Source organism: Python bivittatus, unplaced genomic scaffold (genome assembly GCF_059951505.1).
Source record: "Python bivittatus isolate LINGU-HERP-01145 unplaced genomic scaffold, Pbiv_v1 ctg000070_np1212, whole genome shotgun sequence".
NCBI lineage: Eukaryota > Metazoa > Chordata > Lepidosauria > Squamata > Pythonidae > Python > Python bivittatus.
Genome location: NW_028277034.1, coordinates 47,548,203 through 47,574,116, shown reverse-complemented (window position 1 = coordinate 47,574,116; position 25,914 = coordinate 47,548,203). Strand labels below are relative to the sequence as shown.

General features: G+C 40.1%; 1 protein-coding gene across 1 annotated transcript in view; it reads left to right on the top strand.

Moving 5' to 3' along the window:
• The first annotated feature begins 6,836 nt into the window (after nt 1-6,836).
• Nucleotides 6,837-25,914, top strand: part of ARHGAP24 (Rho GTPase activating protein 24) — a 331,147-nt gene continuing 312,069 nt past the window's right edge. The window contains exon 1 of the mRNA XM_088133099.1: nt 6,837-7,005. The gene's annotated coding sequence lies outside the window, so the exon portion shown is untranslated. The remainder of the gene's footprint in view (nt 7,006-25,914) is intronic.

Below are 25,914 nucleotides of genomic sequence, written 5' to 3'. Positions count from 1 at the left end.
GTGGCACTGTACCCACCATTTTGCAGATGTAGCCCCCAGATTCCCATGGGCAAGAATCAGTTGAAGATTCAAAGTGTCACCCACCATTCTGGACTGATCTCTTTAGCAAGACCAGAATGATGTTTGCCAAAAGGCTATATCTCATAAATGGCACATCTGTGGAAATGAAATGGAGAAATCAGATACCTATAAATCTGTGGAAGTTGGTTTTTGGATATGATCTCCTGGAAAGCTCAAGCTGAGTTTGCTACAGATAATGCTCCGAAAAGGGTCAGAGTTGAGTGCAATGCACTTTTTTACAGGCATCATTAATAGCCATAAGTCCATACAGGGAGAAGATTTCCCTACTAAGGGAAATAGATGGATCATGGATCTGGTAATGGATATACCCAAGCAGATGTGACAAAAATGGGATTCCTACAGTAGAGGGTGAAGCAACTGCCATTTTTAGGTGATCGTGTTTGGAGCCCTTTTAGTGAAAATAACTGTTGCCTGATTTGGTGGAGAACACAGGCTTTTGCAAATGATTATAGACTTCTGGCTTTGTTGATTCATTATGGATGAAGATATTGATAGTCACTTTGAGGGGCTGATATGCAGGGTCTCACTTGCAAGAGACTGTAATCAAAGTTTGGCTCCATAATTAAAATGATCAGGTGGATCAATCTTTTTCATTCACGGCAGTAACTCTCAAGGCCGGTCATTCTCATTTACTGGGCCATTGACTTCAATGCATAAAAACAATATAGAAAGAGATTACATTGGTACAGGATGCAATGAGAAGGTAGTGTGGGAGGAACTCCAATGAACCTCCTGTCTCTGGGCCTCTCCGCATATTAAAAAAGGCTTGTTCATCAGGGTTGGCACAGGAGATAAATTTCCTGAAAAGTAAATAAATATACCTGCCAACTGAAGATGACCCATTATACTTGTCAAGATCTGTGCTGAACCTGTCTGGACTTGGAAGAGTTGACCTGTTCAGTACTTGGCTGGGAAATTTCTGGGGAATATCAGAGGCATACAGATGCTTTACACAGCTGTAAAGTCTAAAAGCATCCTGGAAGAAGGTAGAGGTTCTCCTAATTTCTCCATACTAACGGGTTAAATACATGTTTATTTATGCCATGTAAGTATTTAACTTACTATCTTCTTCCATGTACAGTATATGGAAATATCAGTAAAACTAGAATGTTTTCAAGGAGACCTTGGTTTCCCATTTGTAACCTAAGCAGTCTATTTCTCATTGCATTCTTTGTCTCCCCCATTTTCCCCCTCTTCATCTAGGAAGTTATGGCTCCCAGTTTTTTTCCAGCATAATTGGAAAATGCCCCAGGGCTGCATTGCTTTTAAGCAGCAACTTTTGTGTGTGTGTGGGGTTCTTTCGCTCGAGCAAATGCAAGAGAACTACAGTGGAGAGAGTGGTAGGAAAATCACTTGCTTCGTGTCTATTGCCAGTTGCTGCCATCCATAACTTAAAAGTCCCCTCTGCCCAGTACCCACTCATTAAAGAATTGGCGTACACCTGGAGGTTCTCTGAACCCACTTAAACATTGTTTTATGTTAGATATGTCATTCTGGCAAAGGTTCCCTCCTGGGAAATTTGGTTGGAAGCAAACCAAGCCTCAGGCAAACAGAGGCATCCCACTGTGTTTTGCATCTAATTCCGTAGGTCCCCTCCCTTTTTAGTATGTATACGCATTCCCTTGTTCCCTTGCTCTTTGCTCCTTTTCCTTCCCCAGTTTCTAAGTTGCTGTCAGGGTTCTTAAACCATCAAGTATACTTAACCAGCGGTAGCTTTGACATTCTACGGCCCAGACACTGTGGGTGGCCCATTGGAGTCTGTCAGGGTAGCCTGCCATTGCTAAAAACTTCTTCAGGACATAGTGCTGTGAATGTGCTTATTTACCTGCCAGTCTTCTGGGCCAAATGGAAGTACCTTTTGGCTAAATGGTAATTCATGAACTTGTGCCAATCATGCTTTCAGCGCACTGAGACTTTTTTGGTTTCATTGGGGGATGATATTTACCAGAATATGGAGAGGGGTGCTGTGGGCCTGATAATTCTCTTGGGCCTCTAGATGGCTTTCGGTGATCACCCATGAGATATAGTTCTTCTGAACCACCTGGCAGAATTGAGTCTTGGGGATATTTTTTGCAGTGCTTCTGCTCCCTTTTGTGGACCATGTCTAGAAAGTGGACTAGGGACTATGGTTAGAGACCTAGGCTGTTGGATCTATGGTGTCTCCCAGACCATCTAGCCCCTTATGCATTTCAAAATCTACATCAAAATCATGGGAAAAGATCATTCGGAGCTTTGGAATGATATGCTATATTGTTTCTTTCAATCTACTTCTAAGGATACTCTTGAACATTGCCCAAGCTCAATAATGGAGTAGATGAAGGAGAACCAGCTGAAAATAAAGCTGGATAAGATGAAGGCATTGTTACTAAACAGGAAGCTGGGTTCAGGGAATAAGGATTGGCCTGTTGTAGGTGGGGTTCATTCCTTCTGAAACAGCAGATTTGCAGTTAGGAGTATTCCCTGATTTTCAGCTGTCACTGGATTCACAGGTGACAACTGTGGTACAAAGTGTTTTTTTGTGCAATTATGCCTAGTATGGCACTTGCAACTGTTTCTAATCCAACTGGATTTGGCCATGAGGATTCATGCTTTGTTTACATCCTCTCAAGATTATCAGAATGCAGTGTATTTGGGACTACTTTTGAAAAATGTCCTGAAGTTCCAATTCCAGCCTTATGACCAGAAGCATTTTTATAAAGTTGATACTCAAGACTGGTTCTTTGTTTTGCAATTATGCCTCCCCTCCCTCCCTCCCCTTCTCCTCCTTCCTCAAAGAATCTACAAAGAAGCAAGAAAGTCCGGTGGAGAAAATGTGTCTGGTCAGCACTGGGGAGAAGCCCATGGGAACTACATTGCCTACCCTGGTTGAAATGATCACCAACACACTTTCCCAGCATATTTTTCCAATGCAGTGTAAACACGATACATTTCTACCTCCAATGCAATGTAAACATGATAACATTTATTTCAAAACGGAAAGGAAATATGGGTATCTCTCTCTCTTCCCCAGATTTGAACTAGATAATCATTGTGAATAGAGATAGAAAGGATCCCCACTAAAGATGACAAAGGAAAATTGAAGACTGAGTCCAAATAACTGATGTTGTAGTCGGGGGAGGCGCTGCTTTTTAGGACCCATAATTGGCTGCAATAGTCTTATTATAAGAACAGAACTTTTGCTATGGAGGAAGAAGCTAAATTAGGCTTATTGCCAATGAATAGAAAAGAGGGAGATAGAGAATGTGAGTGAAGAGACCCAGTTCTGAAGGGTGAGTATTTAATTTTACCATCTTGCAATATTCAAGTACCATACATTTTAATGCACTTGGAATTCTTAGGAAGGAGAATGGGGAAATTTGAGAGGAAATTAATATTATTTTGGAGAAAACCCACTTTGAGAGTTTCATAGATCTGGAAGTCTACCTGGTCATTAATCTTTTAAGAAAAAAAAATCAAAATATGGTTCTGGGGTCCATTCCATCTCTGCCCAAAGACCACTCATCCTCTATTATTTATTCCCAACTTCGCAACTGAAAAGTCCTACTGCTGCTGCTCATAATTTTCAGCTACTCATGTGTAAACTAGGGCAATGTGAGGAAGATTATAGAACACTTCCTATATTTTAATTCATAAATTGTAGACACAGTGTATTCCACAGTAGGGTGGGAAGCATTTCTACTATGTATCAGCAATAATGGCGTTGGAAGACAAATGATTGTTTTATCTGAAAAGGCACAGGGAAAAAGTATGACAACCTTCTTCCAAAGACCAACTGCATTAGCCAGTCTTTCTAGCTCAGTGCCCACCATAGATGGGTTGGACCACAGCTCCTATCACCAACTGTAAGCATGTTCATAGCGGTTTGTTTGATGAGAACTGTAGTCCAGCACAGGTCAACAGTGGGTTGGATGGAGTGAGACTAGTATAATCAAATGAAGGAAATTCACTTCTGCAGAATTGCTGCAAAAATAGCATCAAGGTATATTGTTATTTAGTAGGGATGGGTGAAATCTGTCCCTTTTGTTTTCAAGTTAGGATTGTTGAAAAGCTCAAGTTCTGTTTTCTTCTTTATGTAGACATTTGCAAAGTTTAGTATGTTCTTATTAATAAAATATTATCAAATAGTAATAATGCCCATCTCTAATCCTAAGACTTCGGTTTTCCATGAGGGTACTGTACTGACCCTAGAGAAGGATATTCCATATGTGTTGAAAAGTGTAAGATCAGAGATTGTAATACACTGTAATTCAGGGGTCAGCAGTAGGGCATATGTAGTTAACAAGTGCACTATAATGGCCTTTTTGGATCCCTAAAATTAAATTGGAATTTAAACATGGCCAAGGTTGCATAGAATCACCAGATCTTGGAAAAATTTGGAGTTTTTACATAAGAACCCATGAGATTTCAAGCAAAAATGACCTTGACCAATTTTTTATTTTTTATTTTTTGGAATTGTACCAATCAGATCATATGATGGTGTTTAATTCTTGAAAAGTTTTCTCCTTTCTGTAACGTCAAGCCATCCTTTCTCAACCTGGTGTTCCTCAGATGTGTTAGAACTGCATTTTTCAGAAATCCCACTTCTTGGCCATGTTGGCTAGAAATTCTGAAAGCTGGATAGTCCCAGATCAGGGTTTCCCTAAAGAGATAGAGAAATATATATGTCCAATTTGTTCCCAGACAGCTTTCATAGAATGTTGGTTCTCTGTGTGGCATTGGAGGAAGTAAAGAATGCTAACTGATTAGATGATAGAGAACTTGGAGGTTTTCAAGACCAGCTTTCAGTATTAGAGTAGTAGATGAGGCTATTTCTGAAGAGGGGAAAACCCAGTGAAGTGGTTAAGATGAAGAAGTGACAAATGGAGATAAGAAATACTCTTCTGAAATCTGCCTTGCAGGAAGGATCACAGCAGCCTTTAAGGCAAGTTGATGGTCTTTATTCAAGGCAGCATTTCCTTGGGGTCAGCTGTTGGGGCCTCAGGACAGAGTTAGTAGGCAGACCAGCAGTTCCATCTTAGACAAGAATTAGCATGACCCATCTTCCATTTCTGGAGGGCAGAAACACATGACATACTAGCCTCAACATACCCCAGCTAGGAGCTAACCCAAATTCCTCCTGTGCTTTGAGATTCTGAGTCAACATCAGACAACATGGCTTGAGCTGGTCCAAGATGGAAAATACAAAAGTAGTATTTTTCATCTTGGACCAGCTCAAGCCATGTTGTCTGATTTCCATGCTGTGCTTCAGTTCCTAGGAAGGGCTGCCTCCCTTCTAGTTACACTCTACTGATACCTCATTTTACAAGTTCACCGAAGATAAAATCAATTAAAATGCAATATAAAAGCAGTCTTAAATAAATAATAAATGAATTCCAAGAATGGATGGAATTAGTGAGTAGCTCAGGTAGTGTCATCAGGATGCCAGCCACCCCCAGGATTGATTAGAATTCAATTGCCCAACACAAGCTGCCAGAGCCAGGTCTTTAGTCCTTTCCAGAAAGCCGGGAGGGTAGGGGGCCACCGCACCTCTGGGGGGAGAATATTCCAAAGACTCTTCTCCTGCCCCACCAGCCGACATTCTCTCACTGATGGGGTCTGCAACATGGCCTCTCTGCAACATGACCAGGTGGGATGAATTGATGTGATGGGGTGAGACGGTCCCTCAGGTAACCTTCATTGCTTCATTGATGGAACACTGAAAAGATGGACTTAAAAAAAAAGTCCCACAGATGAAATTGAGAAGTATTCTGCCACTTTCCTCTTCTAACTGAAGTGATAGAAAAAATGGTAAAACTGGGGTGTTTTCTCTCTTCATTTACGAGTTCAGCTGGGATAAAGATGCAGCAGAATCCATCAGTCAGGAGCTGTGCTAGACTTGGTCTGGACAGGACATCAAGGCGTCTCTGTGGCCAAACACAGGAAGGGGTTGGCTGGCTCTCTTTCAGAAAGGCATCTTTTCTTCTTCCTTATTTTGAAGAGTGCTTGAAAATATTTTGCTGGTGTTTTCAGCTGATTTAACTCGATGGAAGTGAAGGAGGATGTTAATGCTGGGGCTGTGGTTTTCTGCTATGCATCACTGCATCCCTCTGGAGATTCCCCGGCTGCCCACCCTTGTTCACCTGAAAAATGCCCTCCCTAGGAATTTAACTGAAGCCGGAAAAGCTGTTGGAGGGGTGCTTGAACAATGATCCATTACAGGATACAGTCAAATGGCCTTTGGTCACCTCATAACTAAGTGAGAACACCTCACTCACGCATCAGCATTGGTCACAAACTTCTGTCTTTCTGTGATAGAAACGTTGCAAGCCAATGCACTTCCGTCCAATGAAACCAGGCTGGGGGGAAAGAAATGCAGGATAATTTTTCCACATGGCACTTCCCACATGGCCCAGTGGAGGGAAGGGCCATACTTCGCAGGGGTCCACAGATAGTTGAGGAATGAGCTGTTGGCTAAGAAGGGACTCTCTTCAGCTCAAAAGCAACAGCAGTCTTTGCCTGCTGCAAAGCTACCAGTTGCTGGGTGAAATCCGAAACTTGCTGGGGGGGGGGGGGTTGGCCTTGCCCACTTCCCAGCCTGTTGTGCTGTATGTTAACACATTTTGGACCCCGCCTCAGATGTGAATTCTAAGCCTTACTCCTCGTTCAAGTACAGCTGGGGTTCAGCATTGAGAATTGACGTTTGCTGTCAGCATTCAACAGGAAGAACAGGGGGAACCAAGAACTTTCCATCACAGTGGCAGCTTTATTTAGCCTGTCTGCATTTCCTTTTTACAGAGTTACAGAGACTTTCACATTGATTTGAATGTTTTCTTGCATTCTAGAAGGGGTTTTTCTTTTTCTTTCTGCTTTTTCATCTTTGAAACTAGTGAAGGTTCTGGTTTGGAATTATTGCCGGCGTGGACCAGTTCAGCTGCTAGGAACAGGGTAAGTGGCATTAAAATACCATTTGCTTCAAGTGATCAGATCCCAGCAAAAGAATATGATCTTCCAGCAGGTTGAACTCCCTCACTGTGGGTACAGCAACAACAGCTTCTTTCTAATGCAATTTTGGAGAAGTTGGAGTTTAAAGGCTTCTCTAGGGTGATCTACATTTTAATGAAAGAAATTGAGTAGCAACACATCTTGGCTTTTATCTTCTCTGAAAGTTAAAAATAGAACTCACATCTAAACTGCAGGGAGAATCTATAAAATCTTCTGTCCTAAAATTCTCATATTAAAAAGCCTTGCCAGATTTTGAGTCATGTTCTTAGCATGTTCTTAGTCAAAAGGAACATCTGTAGTAAAAGTCTCAAACACGATGAGCATCAGTAAGATTGGTTTTCTTATAATTCCTCGGACTGTAATCACCAAAGTTGTGAAAAATCATTAAATGCTCCCAGTTTTCAGTATCAGCATCAAATCAGTTCCTTTCAATTAAATCTCCAAAACCTCTGCAGTGCAGTACAGATGACAGACTCTTTACTTTTTTAAAAAGAGAGAGTATTTTCTGTTTAAGGTGACTGGTTTGAGATGCGGTTAGATAAGTGTCTAGTGCGATAGGAGGAAAATCTTTTCAAACAAGACTTCTCTTTAGGAAAAAAAAAGTCAAGGTTTTCATGAACTCCTTCAGACTGTTTTCATGTATTTGACAATTCGGTTAACGCATGTTTACTCAACTATACAGTGTACAATGGCTTTTACCAGGAAAACGTGAGAGTGTGGCATTGATTTTCTCTGCCATGTGATGTATGGTTCCATCTATTTTTTTCAAGTTTCAAGGAGAAAGAAATGTGTAGACCAAATAACTAAAGAGAATCATAGAATTAACAAGTTAGAAAGGATCGTGAGTACCAACTAGTCTAACCCTCTGCAATGTGTGGGAAAACCAGCTGAACCATTCTCAAGAGATAGCTGTCCAAAAACCCACCAGAGATGAGGCTGTCCAGAGATGGAGAACCCACAACCTCCATAAGTAGACTATTCTACTACTCAGAAGATTTTTCCTTATATTTAAGCAAAATCTTAAGTAGTTGTAACTTCTACCCTTCTATTCCTGGTCCACATTTCTGTGGTAGTGGTCCTTGCCATCTTTCTTATGCCCTCCTTTTATGTACTGGATGCTGATATTACATTTCTCTTTTGTCTTTCTTTCGCCAGAGTTCATTCAACCCATCCTCATATACAGGTAGCTTGGTCAGACTGATTAATCAGGATTATAAATTGGCACATGGGCTTGTCACTGAAATACAAGTTATAGGGTTTTACATGACTGATTTGCACCTTTATTGTCTTGTCTTGAAAGTTGCATTCCAGTTTTGGGGTGAAAGTGTTCCCTTCTCAGACAGTGAGGAAATCCCCTGAATGGGGAGGTTTAAATAAAAGCTGGAGACCAGTGGTGTTTTGAAAGCCCACCTTAAATTTGTGAACAAGATATTCTCCAACAGTTTTTCAAGGGTAGGGTGGTGACAATATCACCACCCTGAAAAAAGCTCCGTAGGTCAAGCTCCTCAAGCAAGATTTTCTATGGTTAACCCATCATGCTTTGGAAATTTCCCCCAAATTCTTTCCCCTTCTGAAGGAATTTAAAAGCCAAATTCCATTCATCAAAGAGAGTGAGAACTGTTAGGAAAAATACAGAAGATTTTCTCTGCCCAACACCAGAATAAATAGCAAATGGTATATTTGTTTGTTTTTTACTTGGTAATATTTAAAAAAAACACAGCCCACAAAATGACTTTTGTGTTGGCCTGTTTCCCATTCCTCCAAGGTCTTTGCACCTGGGTTACCCTATTGTCCTTTTCTGGAAGAACATTTGCTCAGGAAGACATTGGTGGAGCTACCATGCTTGAGTGTTTTGTTTCTCATTTGTCCAACCTTAAGTTGGTTCCATCCTGTGTCTTTTGGTGCACATTTCTCCTACTATACAGATGTATCTTGTTGTACTTTGCATGTGGCTTTCCTAAAGGACATATCTGCTATCAGTTTTCCCTGGCATAAGGCATTTTTGCTATTGCACTGCATGCCACGTGGAGCTGACATTGAAAAGTTTATGAAAATTGCACGCAACTATGCTACTAACACCAGTGCAAGGGACAGAGATCCTATGAAATCTGTACTGAAGTTCAGCACTAGTTGTCAGTTGCTAGGCATAATCTAAAGTGTTGGTATTGACCTGTCATTCCCAGCAGGTGGCAGCATTTGGCTAACCTTGGCTGATCTCCAATAGTCAAGCAGGTTGGGCCTAATTAGTATTTGGATGGGACACCACCAGGCAACACTAGGCTGAAGAGTAGATGAGGAAGCCAAAACAAAACAAAAACAGAAGAAGGCAGTGGGAGCCACTCCCATGCTATTGCCAAGAACATTTTCAGAAGGAGTTTGGAAGCACTGTTTCCAACTAGCAAATTTCATTAAAAGCATAAGCTTTCATAAGCTGCAGTTTTAGGTGGAGAAGGTGCTACCAGATTTGTATTGTTGAAGGCTTTCACGGCCAGAATACGATGGCTGGTGTGGGTCTTCCGGGCTGTGTGGCCATGTTCTGGAAGTTTTGTTTCCTAACGTTTCGCCAGCATCTGTGACCGGCATCTTCAGAGGGTCTCTGAAGATGCCGGTCACAGATGCTGGCGAAACGTTAGGAAACAAAACTTCCAAAACATGGCCACATAGCCCGGAAGACCCACACCAGCCAATGCTACCAGATTCCTTCTAAATTTCTGCCACCATAGATGAACACGGCTCTCCTCCTACAAGGAAACATTATGTTCCTTCATGGCCATATCTGTGCAACCGCCCAAAGTGAAGCTTGACTGGGAAGGAGTGTACGTACTCATAGCCTTTAAAATACCTAAGAGCTTAGGGCCCGCCTTCCCATTACAAACCTGTCTGGCTCTTAAGGGCTGCAAGAGAAGCTCTTCAGAAGATGCCTCCGCCATGTGATGCTTGTCTTTCTGACAGGTGGGAGCAAGTTTTCTCCTGTGCTGCTCCCAAGCCATGGGACATGCTCCCTTTGTTCCCATTCTCTCAGTACTTAGAAAACCTGTAAACATTCATCTCTTTTACTTGACTTGTTAATTTTAATGGATGCCTTCAACTCTTTATATTCTGTTTGCCTTTTTAAATTGTGTTAATCACCTTGAGGACTTGCCACAGAATGACAGGATTCAATTAATAATGGGAAGTAAGTAATCTGGTTGCCTAGCAGCTGGTAAGTCTCTCGCTTTATGGGACCTAGTTAGTTGCACAGTCATGGCAGGGTCTGCCTCTCTCTCCTCTGCCCAGTGCCTTCCGATATGTTTCTTTATTTCACATTAATTTGGAAGAGGTCCAAATAGGATGCAGAAAGAAACACAAACATAGCTGCCTAGAGAAGTCAGGCAAGAGTCTTGAAAACTGACCACCTCAGGTGGTGGGTTTTTGTGACTGGTGGAAGTTTTCTCTGCTGGCTGGTGATAGGCTGAAAGGGGATGACAGCAGAGCCAGAGGAAAGAAGCAATGATCTTCTCTATCACAAGTGGCACCCTCACCAATAACATCTTCCGTGGAACAAATGCCATGGAATCAGAATAGGTATGAGCAATGAGGATAGTAGACATTATGATGGCCTATTTTTGTCTGAATCAAGGATGGGTGAATATCATTTTAACTCAATAGTGGGGAAAGACCTATAATGTCCTTTTAATCTCACCATCTAGTTCTGATCCAGTTCATCCCAAAGTGCGTAGCATTCATTTTGCTGCTTCTTTTGGGAAAAAAAACCCATGCTAATCATAGGGATGTTTTATATCTAATCTGAGCTTTTCCCTAGCAAGAACAGCTGGGAAGAACTTCAGGCACAAGTATTTCTTCTGGAACAACCATTGCATGCCACCTTCCTATGGAAATCCTGTAGTTGGCAACCTGCCTTCCCCAACTGATGCCTCCAGATGGACTTGTCTCTGCTGGCTTGGGAAGATGGAGTTTCAGGAGGACACCTGATAGCAGGAAGGCTGCTGTAGACCAACCTGCAGGATCCATTCACTGTTCTTAGGGGTTATTTTAGGGGTGTTGACATGCTAACTAGGTTGTGAGAAAGTAAAAAGAGGAAGTAGCTCATTGCAGGTGGCACAAAGAGAAATGTGTGCCTTTATTTGGCTGCTTGCACTTTGCCAGGCCTTCTCACTTTGTCTCCCACTTTCTCATACACAAACCCATCTGACTCCTCAACCCTGACTAATTTATTTGTTAGCTTTCTGAAGTATGCTTTATCTCCTAATTATGAAGGCACAAGCATAGGAAACATCACTGGTGCATATTCCTACCATACTGGCATACCTATTGGAATACCAGCTTGGCATTTCAACTCTGAAAATCCCTTTTCCTTTTCTAAACATTGTTGTCCTTTAAAAGCTTTGGTGACTAAAAAGAACACTGAAAGACCCCTTACCTGCAGGAGGCTTTGGATGATTGAATTAAGTCACCTCCACCTTTCTTCTCCCCTGTATTTTTTTTTTTCTCCTTTCCACGTGAAAGAGCCTCCCCCTTCACTGGATGACATTTTGGCCTTCCAAAAAAGAGAACAGGTAGCAGATACACAATTAGAAGAAAAGGAAAGGCAGGTTAACAACATTTGCATAATTTTCTCTAGCTGAGCTGAAAAGGACAACTGTAATGAATCTGCCCAGTAAAACTGCACCAGCACAGTATGTAGATTTCCTGGCCCTGACTCTCCCCTTTCCCCATTTAGTTATGTTGGTTGAGTAGCATTAATATGTGAGAAGCATTTGACTGAAGGAGGTGCTAATTGTCCACTGGAATTAGGAATCTGTAGCTTGTCATCCCTTGTTTGTTTTACAGGAAAAGTGTAGGCAAGGAGCAACAGAGGGCATCTGAAGTTTGTGATCCAGCTTAATCCGTGAAGCTGTAGAGGATAGAAAGACATGGACATAATCCACTAGGCCACTGCCCTGGGTGATACCTTTTGAACAAGGATGCAGACAGTGCATATTAAACAGCCTTATATTGAATCACACCATCGGTCTTTCCGGTCAGCTAGTGATGATGATTTGGGGGAAGGGGGAATGTCAGGTTTGTGAGATCTGCCTTCTGTTTTATTAGATCCTGAAGTCTAGTCATTGCAAGCAGGAAAAAAATAATGCCTCTACCAATGTAGACAGATATCCTCAAACTGGTTTCATCCCAAAGTGTTGGGCTTCAGTCCCATAATTCCCACTGCAAAAACCTTTGAAATAATTATGTTGGTTCACTATTTTTGCACATCAATCTGAAAAATGCAAACTCGAGTGTTGTGGATTGGTTCATTGGTGCAAATTACTGAGATTTGCTTAGGAGGCCTGGATTCTTTTCTTGTGAACAGAGGATCAGATTATTTATTGTTATTCATTCAGTGAACTATAAGCCATTTCTATTTTGCCTAGGCAGAGTATAAAATGTGATAAAAATCATAACATACTGTAGAATCATCTAATCCCAGATATGAAAAACAAATAGAAAAGCAACAATGGGTTAGAAGCAGGTTGCAATTAAAATTAGAATTGTTCAATACTGGCATTTCTTGGTAAAAGAGTGCCATAAGTAATTATGATCACCAAATAAATCTTGTTCCTGATGCAAATTAACCTAACATCTCATCTTGGTGGCCCTAAAACTTTAGAAGTTCATCAAAATTCCAAGCAGGTTTATAAGCACATAGGGTATCTTTTGGTTGACATATTGCAAAGATAGTGTACTTGTAGTCCGCCAAATGTTCTTAAACTTCAACTAGCAGACTCAACAATAAGAAGAAATGCTGGAAAAAGAGTTAACAATGAGTGGAAAGCTATAGACTCCTCCTTCTTGGCCTACATCTGATTTATGATGTGGGTTTTTTTTCCCCCTTGGATGCTGCCATCTCCAGAATCTGTTGGATTTGTCCTTCCAAAAGGGCTAATCTATTTTAATTTTATGGGGACTCTGTGTGATAGGCTGAAAGTATGATTAACACAAGCTCAACCTATCAGCTTCAAGGCGTAATAAAACTCTGAGTCCAAACTTTTACAATGACTATTTTTTTAAACAGTTGATTCACATAACTCTTTGAATGGATTAAAGATTTAAAGTTGAATTCCTTTGGCATGTTGATCTATCTCTGTAAATACTGTCTTGAGTTCTTACATTGTAATTAGAAAAGTGAGTTAAAATATGCAAACCAATGGTTAGAGGCATATGTTTTAGAAGCATATGCAAAGCTTGTTCAATATTGCATGATCAGTTAAAGGAGATGAGAGGGTAACCTCACTTAATTGATAATTGGCCTGTAATTAACTGCTCGTCTGCCTTTTGTTTTTATAGCTACGATCCCCGTGCTCTGCCAAATGCAAATTTATTAGACCCTCCATTCATCTGACCTACATATGCTCATCTGAACTCATGAAGGTATTCTATGTGTATATCCTTTTGCACACTCAGAGACCCTCCATTTTGGAAGTTGTGTTTTTACTAGATCGCAACTTCCAGTGAATGCATGGCGGTTGTAGGTGGTGCCGATAACCATGATGCCACTCCCATGTGAGAGATGTTGTCTTGAGACCCATGAAAAAAACCAGTTCTCTGAGTTGTGTTCAAAACCACCAGATAGAATGTAGAGACCCTAAGTAGAGCTCTCAAGCAGGAGAATACAGTTTATAACAGTCTAGGGTTGGAGTAGTGGCTATGACTTGGTGTAGGATACCTTTTTGGAGCTTGCTTTCATGGCTAGGCTTTATCTGGACATGTTTCTAGACTGTAATTAAACTGAATATTGCATGAAGTTTGGGCTGCTTTAACCAGTAACTGGGTCTATGTCAACATCTCCCTTGGACATCTGTTCCAAAGGGTGTCACTGGAGACTTCACTGCTTCTACAGCTCACCACACCAAAAGAGGGAAATACATCAACATTTGGAAGCTGGAACTGTGTATCCTAATAATATAAAACAAATAACCACTCCCACTTTTAGATTTGTTTGCCATTTGTATATTTTACCATTTCATTTTTATGCATATTCTGCCACTACAACTTAGAAACTATAATGTGGGGAGAGAGTTATTTTATTTAGGCAGCTTTTAGAAACATAGATCCATAATTAATTTTGGAATTGGTCAATTGGTTAGACTGTTAAAAATCTCACCTGGTCTATTTTTCCCTTCATAAAGGTGTTTATCCCCCCCCCCCCCCCATTCTGAATGCAAGATCTGAAAATATTTGTTTACTGCCACCTTTTCAATGATGGACACATTTAGAATTTTTACAGTGTGGTATTATGATAGCTTTCACAGAGTGGAGACCAAACTAAAGAGAATGCCCTCTGCCACTCCCATTAACCACCGGGATTCTCTCTCCAATCCTAGCTTAATCTGTACCATATTTGTTGGGCAGATGGATGCTTAACAAAGCCCAGAGCTGTAGCCTTTGTGATCTTTATGTTCTAAGAATGCCAATAATCTTGGAACTAACTATAATGTTGAAGGCAGTTTGCCTGAAACATGTCAGCTTCCCATTTAACTCTCCTTTTTAATTAAAAGTATTTAATCTTAAAACAAGTCTATTGGGGCAGACTTACTGGCAGGCACCAATAAAAACACCCCTTTTTCATGTGATATTCATCACATTTAGGTCCTGCTTTTCTTCCATTGTGTAAACCTTGTTGCTCTATCACCAGGGGTGACTGCCGGCAGCAGGGTCAAAAAAGTCAAGAAAGTGGCTATTATTGTGCCATTGAAATCCTGTCCCTTTTTTATATTTGCCACATGTGTTGCAGGTAAAAAGGGGCAGGGCTACAACTGCACAGTTGCAACAGACTTTTTAATTTTTTTGACACCCCCCTCCCTTCTGACTAGACCTTTGAGATATCCTTAGCTTCAACAAAATCGTTGCTTCTCATATTATCAAACCATGACTGAGGACTTAATTTTTTTTCTCGCAATCAGAACTCATTCATTTGCTTTTACAAACATTACATTTACATGATGTATATTCTGCCCTTGAGGCAAATATCTGTCTTCCTAACATGTAAATTCCCAGCCAAACAAATTGCTTGAATCAAAGCTCAAGAGCCAATGTATTCTTCTGCACTTTAAACCCTATTTTTGAAAGCTCAAGTTAAGTTTGGCAACAAATGATTCTTTTGCCAACATGGCAGCTGTCTGAATGCCTGGCTGGACAAATGTAGAGTAGGAATGCCCAAAATAGACTGTACATTTGTAATAATCTCAATTTAAAATGTGAACAGAAATCATTATTGCTTTGGGGAGAGTGAAGGAACTCACCTCGAAACACATTCAATATTGTGGGCATATGATTTGTCATAATGTGAGGATCTATATAGAACTTGGATGAAGTTCTTGGCTAGGCTTGCATGAAGTGCTAAGTTATGCTTAGTGTTAAACATAGGTAAGAGACTTATGGATGGGAGATGACCTAGCAAACTGCAGCTGGACATAATTTGCTGGTCCCCTTCTCAGTTTGCATGTATGCAAATTTGGCAAGGTTTTATATTAAAAAATTAAGAGAATCCAACAAAATTTTCACACATGTTTACTAGGGAGGCTCCTAAGTTAATTCAGCCAAACATCTTTAGAAGCTCCTGTCAAAGCCTGCAACAATTTACAAGCATCTGGAACTCCTTCCCAACATGTTCAAACCACTCCCTATCCCCTTTTACCTTGTTAAGCAAAAGTTACCAATTAGGGAGGAACAATCTTTCAAGCCTATAAAGATGTACCACTGAAGAAGGCCAAAATGTTCATTTGTACAACAAATGCCTTTCTTTCAGTTCTGCATTCATGATTGTTGGGTTTTAGCATAAAATTGCCTTTGAGTATCTTAGTTGCCTTTGGAACTTTGTATCTGTGTGTATACATATCCATATACACATATATGCATATGCAAAGGTTGAATAAAACTGATGCCTCCAATATTATAAATTGTTAACAGATGGTGGTACTGACATGCCAAAAACTTTTTAGCATCTGTTCTTCCACTTCAGTTGGCAGGAACTTACTGTGAGAAAAGGTTGTGTTGCTATTGTTCATGAAATGGAAGCCTGCAGTGAGTGCTGGTCAGTTCATTTTAAGCAACATGTCGTGATTGAATTTTTGACTGCTGAAGAAGCCCTCTGACTGAAATTCACTGCTGAATGTAGGTGGCTTACAGTGATGAGTGTGTTGATGTGAGTACTGTGCATTGCTTAGCCAAAAAAAGTAAAGAAGGTGAACTGGGAAGGGCTGATTTTTGTGATCAAGAACACAGTGGATGACCTGTGTCAGCAACTAACAAGTGTCACATGACAAGGGTTGATGAACTGATTAAGGACAATCAGCGGATCACTCAAAGGAAAATTACTGTCAAGCCCAGCATTTCACAGAAACACATTGGTCATGTTCTTGATGTTCCTGAGGACTGGAAGGTTTGTGCAAGATGGACTCCTTGCATGCTGATGGCAGAGAGGAAAGCATCAACAGTTCAGATTTGCCAGCAATTATCATGCCATAAGAATCAAAGTAAGAAATTTCTTCATAGTATCATGACAGCCAATTTCTTCATAGTATCATGACAGCCAATGAAATATGGGATCAAATGAAATGTCAGTCCATGAAATATCATCACAAATCTTCACTTGGGAAAATTAAGCAGTGTTTGGAAACCTAAGAAGGAAATTTTGCTGCAAGATGACAATGCAAGGCCTCATATCTAACAAACCACCCAAGAAGCAGTTGTGAGTTTGGATCACACTGTCTTACCCCATGCACCACAGAGTCTACACTTGGTGCTATGTGGTTTCCACCTTTTCCCAAAATTGGAGAATACTTTTGTGGGCTTCTGTTTAACTCACATTAAGAGGTGGAAAATACTGTCAAGATATGGTTAAGAGGACCACATGTGGAGTATTTTTGTGACAGCTGTAAGAAGCTTGTTCATCATGGGCAGAAGCATATAGCATATGGGGGTGATTATGTGGATAAGTAAATACAGGTAACAAAGGAGTTCATTTCAAGGATTCTTTTCCTGTTTCATTTATGAAAATATCCCTATTTAAACTAAAGTTATGGAGATGGAGACATTACTTTCATTCAATCTCTATATGTATGTCTCTGTGCATATATACACACGGATACACACTTAAATACAGAACAGGGGGGATGAATATCCACACCTTAAAATCTATACCTGGAACCCCAATAATTGCTGTCTGCTCAAAGTAGCCTTCCCACAACTTCCATACTCAGTTGCTGAAACTGCACAGCACAGCATAATTTGTGTAGAGATGATTCCAAATTCATTTCCTAGGTTTAGTGTCAACACAGGGCTAGCAAATTCCCATGTCTCAGACCTGGTGAGTGTAAAGTAGCACTGCATACCTTTTTCTGGCTCAAGAGCCTCAGTTGCCCTTTAAATGGCAGCACTCCAGAAATTATACTAACCTCATATTTAATTTAATTTCATTTGCATTTAAATTTGGTTTAAATTAAATGTCATTAATTTGATTATTCTCCAGTCGTATATTTAATCTTCCTCCTTCTGTCACATTAAAAATGTTGCTTTGGTAAAAATATTGGGGAGGGGGGTGAGATTGTGTGTCTTCAGTGCAAAGCAAAGTAGACAACCTAGGTAGAGCCCTCCAGGTGCTTTGGAGGACAACTTCTACAATGGGTAACTCTTGGTTAAACCAGCCATGGAGTGTTACCTGTCTCTGTGGCGAAACATTGACCTTGATGGACCAATGGTATAGCTTAATGTAAGCTGCCTTGTTATGCTAAATTGTTTGCATCGGTTCTTCTGCAACAAATCCCTGCTGTCTTGTTTTGTTTAAAAATTAGGCTCATGTAAATTTTTTGGCCCCTTTTGAGTAATCTGCCAGAGCTCATCTTCCAAAACTAAACATCAGGTTGGGGAAGGCTTGAAAGGTGAGTAGGGTAGCATTACAGATAAAGATGATGACAAGAGAAAATATTTCACCGTGGTGCACCTGGTAATTACAAGTGTCACAGTGGAACATTTTCATCGCTTCATTGAAAATCAAAGCCAGCAGCTGAACAGCAGTCAATTTGCCCTATGAAGTATTATGAAGTATGATATCTCTAGCTGGAACCACGAGCCTTTTTGTTTTACAGTGAGTGAGCTGCTATTTGGGTTGTCGTTCTTTAAGAAAGCTGGAAGAAAGGTCTTGTCAAGGAAGAAGATTAAAAAATTCTTTTGCCAATGGGTTCTTCACAAAAAAGTAGATTTGATTCTTAGCATTTTTCTTTTCCTTTTCTGTTAGCTGAGCAAGGCCTGGGCTCCTGAAAAGACACAGCTTCTTGGCAGTTGTCAATATTTGTGCAGCTGTTTCTACAACTCTGCTTTAACTTTTTTTTTTCTTTTTGCCTTCTTCAAAATCCTAGGACAAGTTGATGTCCACATCTTGAGAGAGGGCTGTGCTTTTTATTTAAAAAAATAAGTGACAAGATCTGATTCGGAAGCTCAAGCCACTGCTACAGTTAAGAAACAATGAAGTGCCCTTTGGTGTGTATTTTCCTGTCTAGACTGACAGTATTTCTATTTGGATTCTGTTTGGATTTCTGTTTTAATGTGGAGCACCAAGCAAGTGATGAGTTGTTTTAATTTAAGGCAAGGACAGTTTTCAAGCAGTGCCATACTGAGGGTATTTTGCCAGTTGATACTGCTCAGAATATTGAGCAGTTATGTTAGCATTTTAATGATTCAAAATAGAAGGCCTGTAAACCAAGTTTACAGCTGTGGAAGCTAGATCATCAGAAAGGCTGAATGAAGGGAAAAAATGATGGCTTTGAACTGTGGTGCTGGAGAAAAATGTTAAGAATATTGTAGACCGTGAGAAGAATACATAATTGAGTACTAGATGGTGTAAAACCAGATTGCTTACTGGTAGTACTAATAATGGAGCTAAAACATAGATATTTTGGACACATAATGAAAGGGCAACAGTCACTGGAGAAGACCTTGAAAAATTGAAGGGAATAAAAAAAGAGTTCAACAGTAGGCTAGATAGCATTACCGATGACACAAGCACAAGTGTACAAGAATTCGAAGAAGCAATTACTTACAGACAATTCTGGCAAAATGATGTCCATCGGGTCATGAAGAGTTGGAAGCCACAGACGACAACAACCGCAATCATAGTTTAGCCATTACTCATCCAGCTGGTGCATAATGGTCTGAAAGATCCCCGGCTGGTACAGTTTGACAAGTACTTGCATGTAAAGAGTTACCACATCCAGACTAAAAATCTGGATGGGAACAAAGAATTACAGAAAAGTCTAGCTCTTTTAAAGTGAAATGTAAAACCATTTAAATGTTTTTAGCTTTCCCTGCAGCAACTGAAGAGTTGCATAGGGTATGGGAGTGATGACAGGAATAATAAGGTGGAAGGTGGTTCTCACTGTAGGAACAGCCCTGTCTCGAAGACATATAGTGATTTCCATTGCTTATAAATCCTCTTCTAAACATGATCAGATAAAATCTATAGGCTGTTATACAACCCCTTTGGTTAGTTTATGATTCAGTGTATTGAGGAGATGCAAAAAAGGTGGGTTAATATTCAGAGGAAAAAACCCCCGAAGACTTTCATTCTTTGGCTAAATTTCCATAAATGCTAAGCCAAGATTAAAGAAATTATATTATGGTTCATCATATTGGGTGAACCACACATTCTGGTTTGTAAATGATGTGCTCTAATTTAGTGTGCTGTGCAAATCCAGCCAGTTGGGATACATTCAATAGGGACTGGTTAAAAAAATAATTATGGGATGTGCATACAACATCCACCTTTTTTTCCAAATCTTAGAGTGATGAGTATTTTTTTTTCATATGACTCTCCCAGATTTGACAGCTTTTAGATTGACCTTTATGCTAATATGAACAGCAAAATTGGGAAGTAGAGTAACAGGACCATATGGATTACATTAAAGATTATGATATAGCCAGATAAAATCTAGTACAGATAAAATCAACAAGATTTTGTAGTTTTCATGCAATATCTTAAGAAACTTTTGTCTTTTCCAGGGAGATTTTGACATTCTAATGGGAAATTTTACTTAGGATCGCTTCTGGGATGTCTAGCCAAATGCTATGTTGCTGACCTTTGTTCTAGTAAGCAACAAACATTTAAATATGTGCAGTTTTCGTATTGGTTAAATGCTGTGCAAATACCCCAAATGTTCTCTTCTCTCCTACAGGCCTGTCTATGATCTCAGTGTTTCCTCAGAAATGACCCACTGAGAAAGCAAAGAAAAATATTATCGGGATGTGTAGCTTAAAGGGAAAAGTCCCCCAAAAATACACACAGGGGAAGGGAAGATTATTCTTGTGTGTGAATAATTATGGAATGACTATACAATGTTATCAAAATTGTAAGAGAGAACAAATGTAGTTTTTAAGACAGATTGAGTCGCCTTTATTCTATGGAAGGCCGAATTCTATAGGAGGTGGGTCTGAACCAGCAGTAAGCCGAGGCAAAACCAACCGTGCCAACATTTTCTTCTCTTCAGAAAGGAGCTTCTGCTTTTTAAACTTATTTTCGGGTTGTTTGAACCCTTTCAGATGACCAGATTTTATTAAAAACCATCAGCTTTTGTGGATTGTGAATAATGAGCTGTAGATTATGAATGCTTATGCCCTTTGATAAAACTGGTTAGTCTGAAAAGGTAGATAGACAGATTTTATTAATCTTGGTCAGCAATCAGCATTTTTTAAAAAAGAAAGAGTACAGTCACCTCAGTGGTACAAATATGGTCCGAGTAAACAGAAAATAAGAGTCACCCTATTAAAGCTAAAATTCTTGAATAAAATGTGTATCTAAATCTAAAAGGGGAAGTCAATATTCAACTTACACTAAAAGAATTTGACAGTATAGATAGAAATCATCCTATAAAATTAAAAGATCTGGAGTATTAATCATGGATAATTGAAAAGAATTATTAAGATACATATTGCTACCAGCTCCTAATGATAATTGGCTACCATAGCTGTTCTTGAACTTCTGTGAGTGTTGGAGATGACAAAGGGTGCCCCTGATAGCATTGTTTTCAGTTGGATACCTTTTCATCATCTGAAGACTTCCTGACTGTTCATATTTCCCATTCTAGAGAAAGAGAAACTATGGCAAGAGGTCTTGGAATTTATGTATGGAAAGTCAGGGAGATGGCAGGCTGTTGGAGTGATGATTCTAGAATGAAAGACAGAACATTCACACCCAACACAGGAATTTTGTTGTTGTTGTTCAGTCGTTAAGTCGTGTCTGACTCTTTGTGACCCCATGAACCATATCACACCAGGCCTTCCTGTCCTTCGCTGCCTCCCTGAGTTTGCTCAGTTTCATGCTATATAAAACATTATGCTCCACTTATGAAAAAAAAATGCAGGACAGTTTTTCAGGACTATTGTGCACGATTTTAAAAATTGCAGGATTTTATAAGGGGTGTATTCTCTCAATATCTACATGTAGATTGGCCATTAGTTTCTCTCACTCCCCCTATCCCGTCTCCTAGATTGCATGGAAATAGATTAGAATCATATGTGCCTCCGCTCTGTTTTAAATAATACAGTAAATTGCAGTTTCCTTAGAGTCTGATTTCCACATCAATTCAATACTTCGTGCCACCTGAATACCTCTCCATAAATACAACCTCTTTGGGCCCAGTATTAATTTTTGTATGTTATTAAGATTGAGAAGCACTTAAAACCCTGGTATGCATTTCCTTTTTTAAAAAATAATTTTTATTGAAGGTTTTAAAAATAATAAAAGATAATACAAACCAAATTCAGAAGAGAGGGAGAAAATGAAAAAGAATAGAAAGTGCAAGGAAAGAAAGAAAAGAGAGAGAGAGATTAAAGAAAAAAGAAAAGAGAAATAGTTAAAGAAGTGACTTCCGATCTTCATCACAACAAGTACAGGCAAACTTAATATTTCTTCTCCCCGTATAAGGTTGCACGCATATATCTCTTCTTCCCATAGCCTATCCCTTATCCATTTGCAAATCCATCAATCATTAACATTTCAGTCCATTTGTCAGCAAAAAGTCTGTAAAGAGGTTCCAGAACTTATCTTGTTTTAACCCTGGTCAAACAAATTGGCTTCAAATTCCTCGCTTTTGCTTCTAACAATCTTAGTCTTTGACCCATTCAAATGCTGTAGTAGGTTTTGTTCTTCCTTCCTTCCTTCCTCCCATCTCCGAAGTTGCTTCAAGGCTTTAACAACCCTGTTCTATAAATCCACCAAGAAGTTGTTATCCAGGTCATTATCTTGGCTTGTCATTTGTATTTCCACTTTAACTGCCATCTCTATCTTGTAATCCACAATTTCTTTATTTTCTAGTAAATCTGCATAAGCTTGCTTCACCTCTTCTTCCTGTAGGTTTCAAAGCATTTTCTTTGACAATTTTCCTTTCTTCTTTTGTAAATAATACATGCATATAAGTAAACATTATTTTTGCCATTGTAGCTACATGTCACTGTCCCTATTCTTCAAAAGTGCCTTGAAATTACTCAAATTTCACAGCATTATCTGTCATTTTGTACAAGCCAATGCTTCTCCAATTCAAAAATGAGAGGCATACTTTTTTCTTTTCCTGCCTGGAGTCTTCTGAAATAATAAAGGCTCAAATCTCTATTATTAGTTTGAAAGACTAAACCAATTGGTATTCCCACAAAGGTATTATTTATTAATTTACTGTATTATTTCTTAATTTAATTGTTTCTCAAATCTTTTATGTCCTAAAGTTCCAAATTCTTCTGGCCCCTTAGTTCATTTATATTTTTCTTAAATTGTCAATTAGCTTTTTGCCATTTATTTCTATTTCTTAGTTCTTAAGCTTATAGTTATTTTTTCTTTTGTTCAAGAACAAAGGCAAATGCACCAGGTGGCTTTTCAAACTTGTCATTTTGAAGATCTCTAATATCCTTAATATAGTTAAATAGGTAATTTCTAAAAGTGATTACAAAGTGAGGATAGCAAGGCTCTGCCATGGCTGAGGGCATGATGATTCCCTTCCTCTCCCAGCATTCAAACCTGTGGTAAACTGCTGTCCTCTGGTAACCTCGTGAGGAGCAGCTGTCCAGAGCACAAGTGGGCGATCTCCTGTCCTCTTCTTATCCAGAGAGGGTTTGTGGGACCGGTGTACTTGCCGGTCCTTTAGTCTTTCCCACAGTCATTTTCTTGGCTCGATCGGAGACATGTTAATTCACCATTCCTCATCCGGATGTCCCTTGTATGCATTTTCAGTAAATATTATTTTGGAGATGTGGGTTTTATGCCATTCAGCCAGTCATCAGGTCCAGCTGTTTACTGTATTTGAGTCCAGGAAGAATCTTCCTTCCAGCTGCAAAAGATTGGCAAAACCTTGCATTTTGTCTTGTCTTCTCCTGTAAAATATGGCTTGGCTTCCTTGACTGATGAACATGGAGTCATTTGCTTGATCAGCTTCTTCTGTGGTTTCTGACTGGGGTGTATCATGGTTTGGATGAACTGCCTGTCTTTGTGGGCTGCAAACTGTATTAAATGGACTCAGGGTCTTCTTACTCTTTGATTTTTGTTATCTAATTGGCTGCTGGGAATCAAATATTGACTTGAATTATCTTAACACTGGAGTAGCCTTACCATTAGGAGGAGCAGGATAAACTGATGCCAGATTTCCTCCTGCTACTCTCCTGACCTGCTGCTTAAGTACAGGATTTTCTGAAGGGGCTGGCCCTGCCAATCAACTGTTCTATTTGTGTTGTCTGTGGGGGTCTTAAGAATAAGGAACTCTAAGATCGTTTGGGGATCTACCTGTTTAGGCATTTACTATAACTGCTTCAGAGTGCAATGTTCTGAGAATCCTGTCAAAGCTTGGTTGTTTGCTTGCAGACGTTTCATTACCCAACTAGGTAACAACATCAGTGCAAAATATGATGTTACCTAGTTGGGTAATGAAACATCTGCAAACCACCAAGCCCTTTAACAACAACAACAAAATGGAGTTCCATTGGTCCTTGCGCTGTCTGTTTCCTGACTTGGCCTACCTGAATGGGATGACAGTAAGAGCAATGAGATGACACTACAGTCTCCTCTCCTTTTCTCCCCCAAATTTGTTGGCCCACAGAAGGAAAGGGACTGCAAACAGAGAAGAAGGAAGAGATGGGAATAATAAGGGTGCAGGATATATCTCCAACTGTTCCTGCCCACCCAGTTCATTCTGGCAGAGTGGGTGCACTCCAGGTCCCTTCTATTAAATGTTGTCATCTTATGGGACCAAGGAAGCGTGCCTTCTCTGTCATGGCCTCTGCCCTGTGGAACAGCATCCCCCAGAGAGAAGGACGGCACCCTCTCTCCTAGGGTTCTAAAAAGCCCTAAAGACTTGGCTTTGGTCTCAAGCCTGGGTTGATGTATTTGTGGGGCCCCTGGTTTTGTTTAACTTGTTATTGTTCAGTTGTTTTAGTCTGGGCTGCCTGTGGGGTTGTATGTTTTTAACTGCTTGTATTGTTTATATTTGCATTTGTATTTGTAAGTCACCTAGATTCTATAGGAGTGGACTGCTAATAATGATAATGATAATAATAATAAATTGATAGGTGGATAAAAATGCCAAATCCAGTCTAAACATCTGGCTGACTGTGAGGCATAATAATTATTATTGTGGATAGTGGACATTGCAATACCTGGAGACAGCAGAAGAGAAGAGAAAGAACTGGAGAAAATTACAGAATATAAAGACTTGCAAATAGAAGTAGAATGATTATAGCAAAAGAAAGCAAAGATAGTACCAAGAGTTATAGGCACCTTAGGTGCAATCCCAAAACATCTGGACAACCACTTGAAGACCATCGGCATTGGCAAAATCACCATCGGTCAGTTGCAAAAGACAGCTTTACTTGGAACAGCTTCCATCCTGCAATGATACCTTTAACACCATTAAACCACAACATCTGCCCATCCCAGGTCCTTGGGAAGAACTCAATAGGTGGATAAAAATGCCAAATCCAGCCTAAACATCTGGCTGATGGTTGACCACCGCCACCAATAATAATAATGTATTGAGGGCATCTTGCTTCAAGCCCTACAACTGTCTTCAGAAGACACTGCTTTTTAAAAAAGCAATTGCCCCTTGCATCTTTGTGTGTGTTGATGTGCACTCAACCTTATTTGCTTAGTTTCTCCTGACTTCCTGTGGTAACTCTGTGGCCAAAAGGTAGATTCAGTTGGATCTCCCCAAGAAAGAACATAACAGTGCAATAGGCACTTAGCATTATGCTTAATGGTCCTGCCTTCCTATTATTTAGCATCCTCCTTCTCTCCTAATGACAACCCAGTAGTGAGAGGTACTAGGGTGTGGGTGACTTGCCTTCCTACTAATATCCCCAAAGTGGGAAGGGGTGCACGTTTTACCTGCAAAACTAGGGGGGAATTATCTCCTTATGCTCTTAGAGGGTGATGAGGAACCCAGTATCCATCCCTTCAGTAGTCAGGAAGCCCTGGAATGAGAATGGTTAATAGTCCAGATTTGGCATGATGATAAACATTCTGCAAGGGGAACTTGACTCCCTGTGTAAATATAAAACTTATTAGATTTCATGACACCCTTCCAAGAGTCTACAAGCTATCAAAGTTTTGGCTCAATCCACATTTGAAAAGTCCATCCATGCCCCCATTATCAGCTGCGTTAAGACTGAAGGAAGGAGCAAGAAAACAAAGAGAAGGGGAAGAATTGCAGAAGCTGGGAGGGGGGGAGCATTGTGTTGGCTGCTGTGCAGAAAGCCGAGCCAGGCAGAGTTCCTCCGGTGCAGCATTGTGGCTTCTGAGTCCTCTTTTGTTCAAGAGGTACTGAATTCCCACGTGTGTCCTCATCC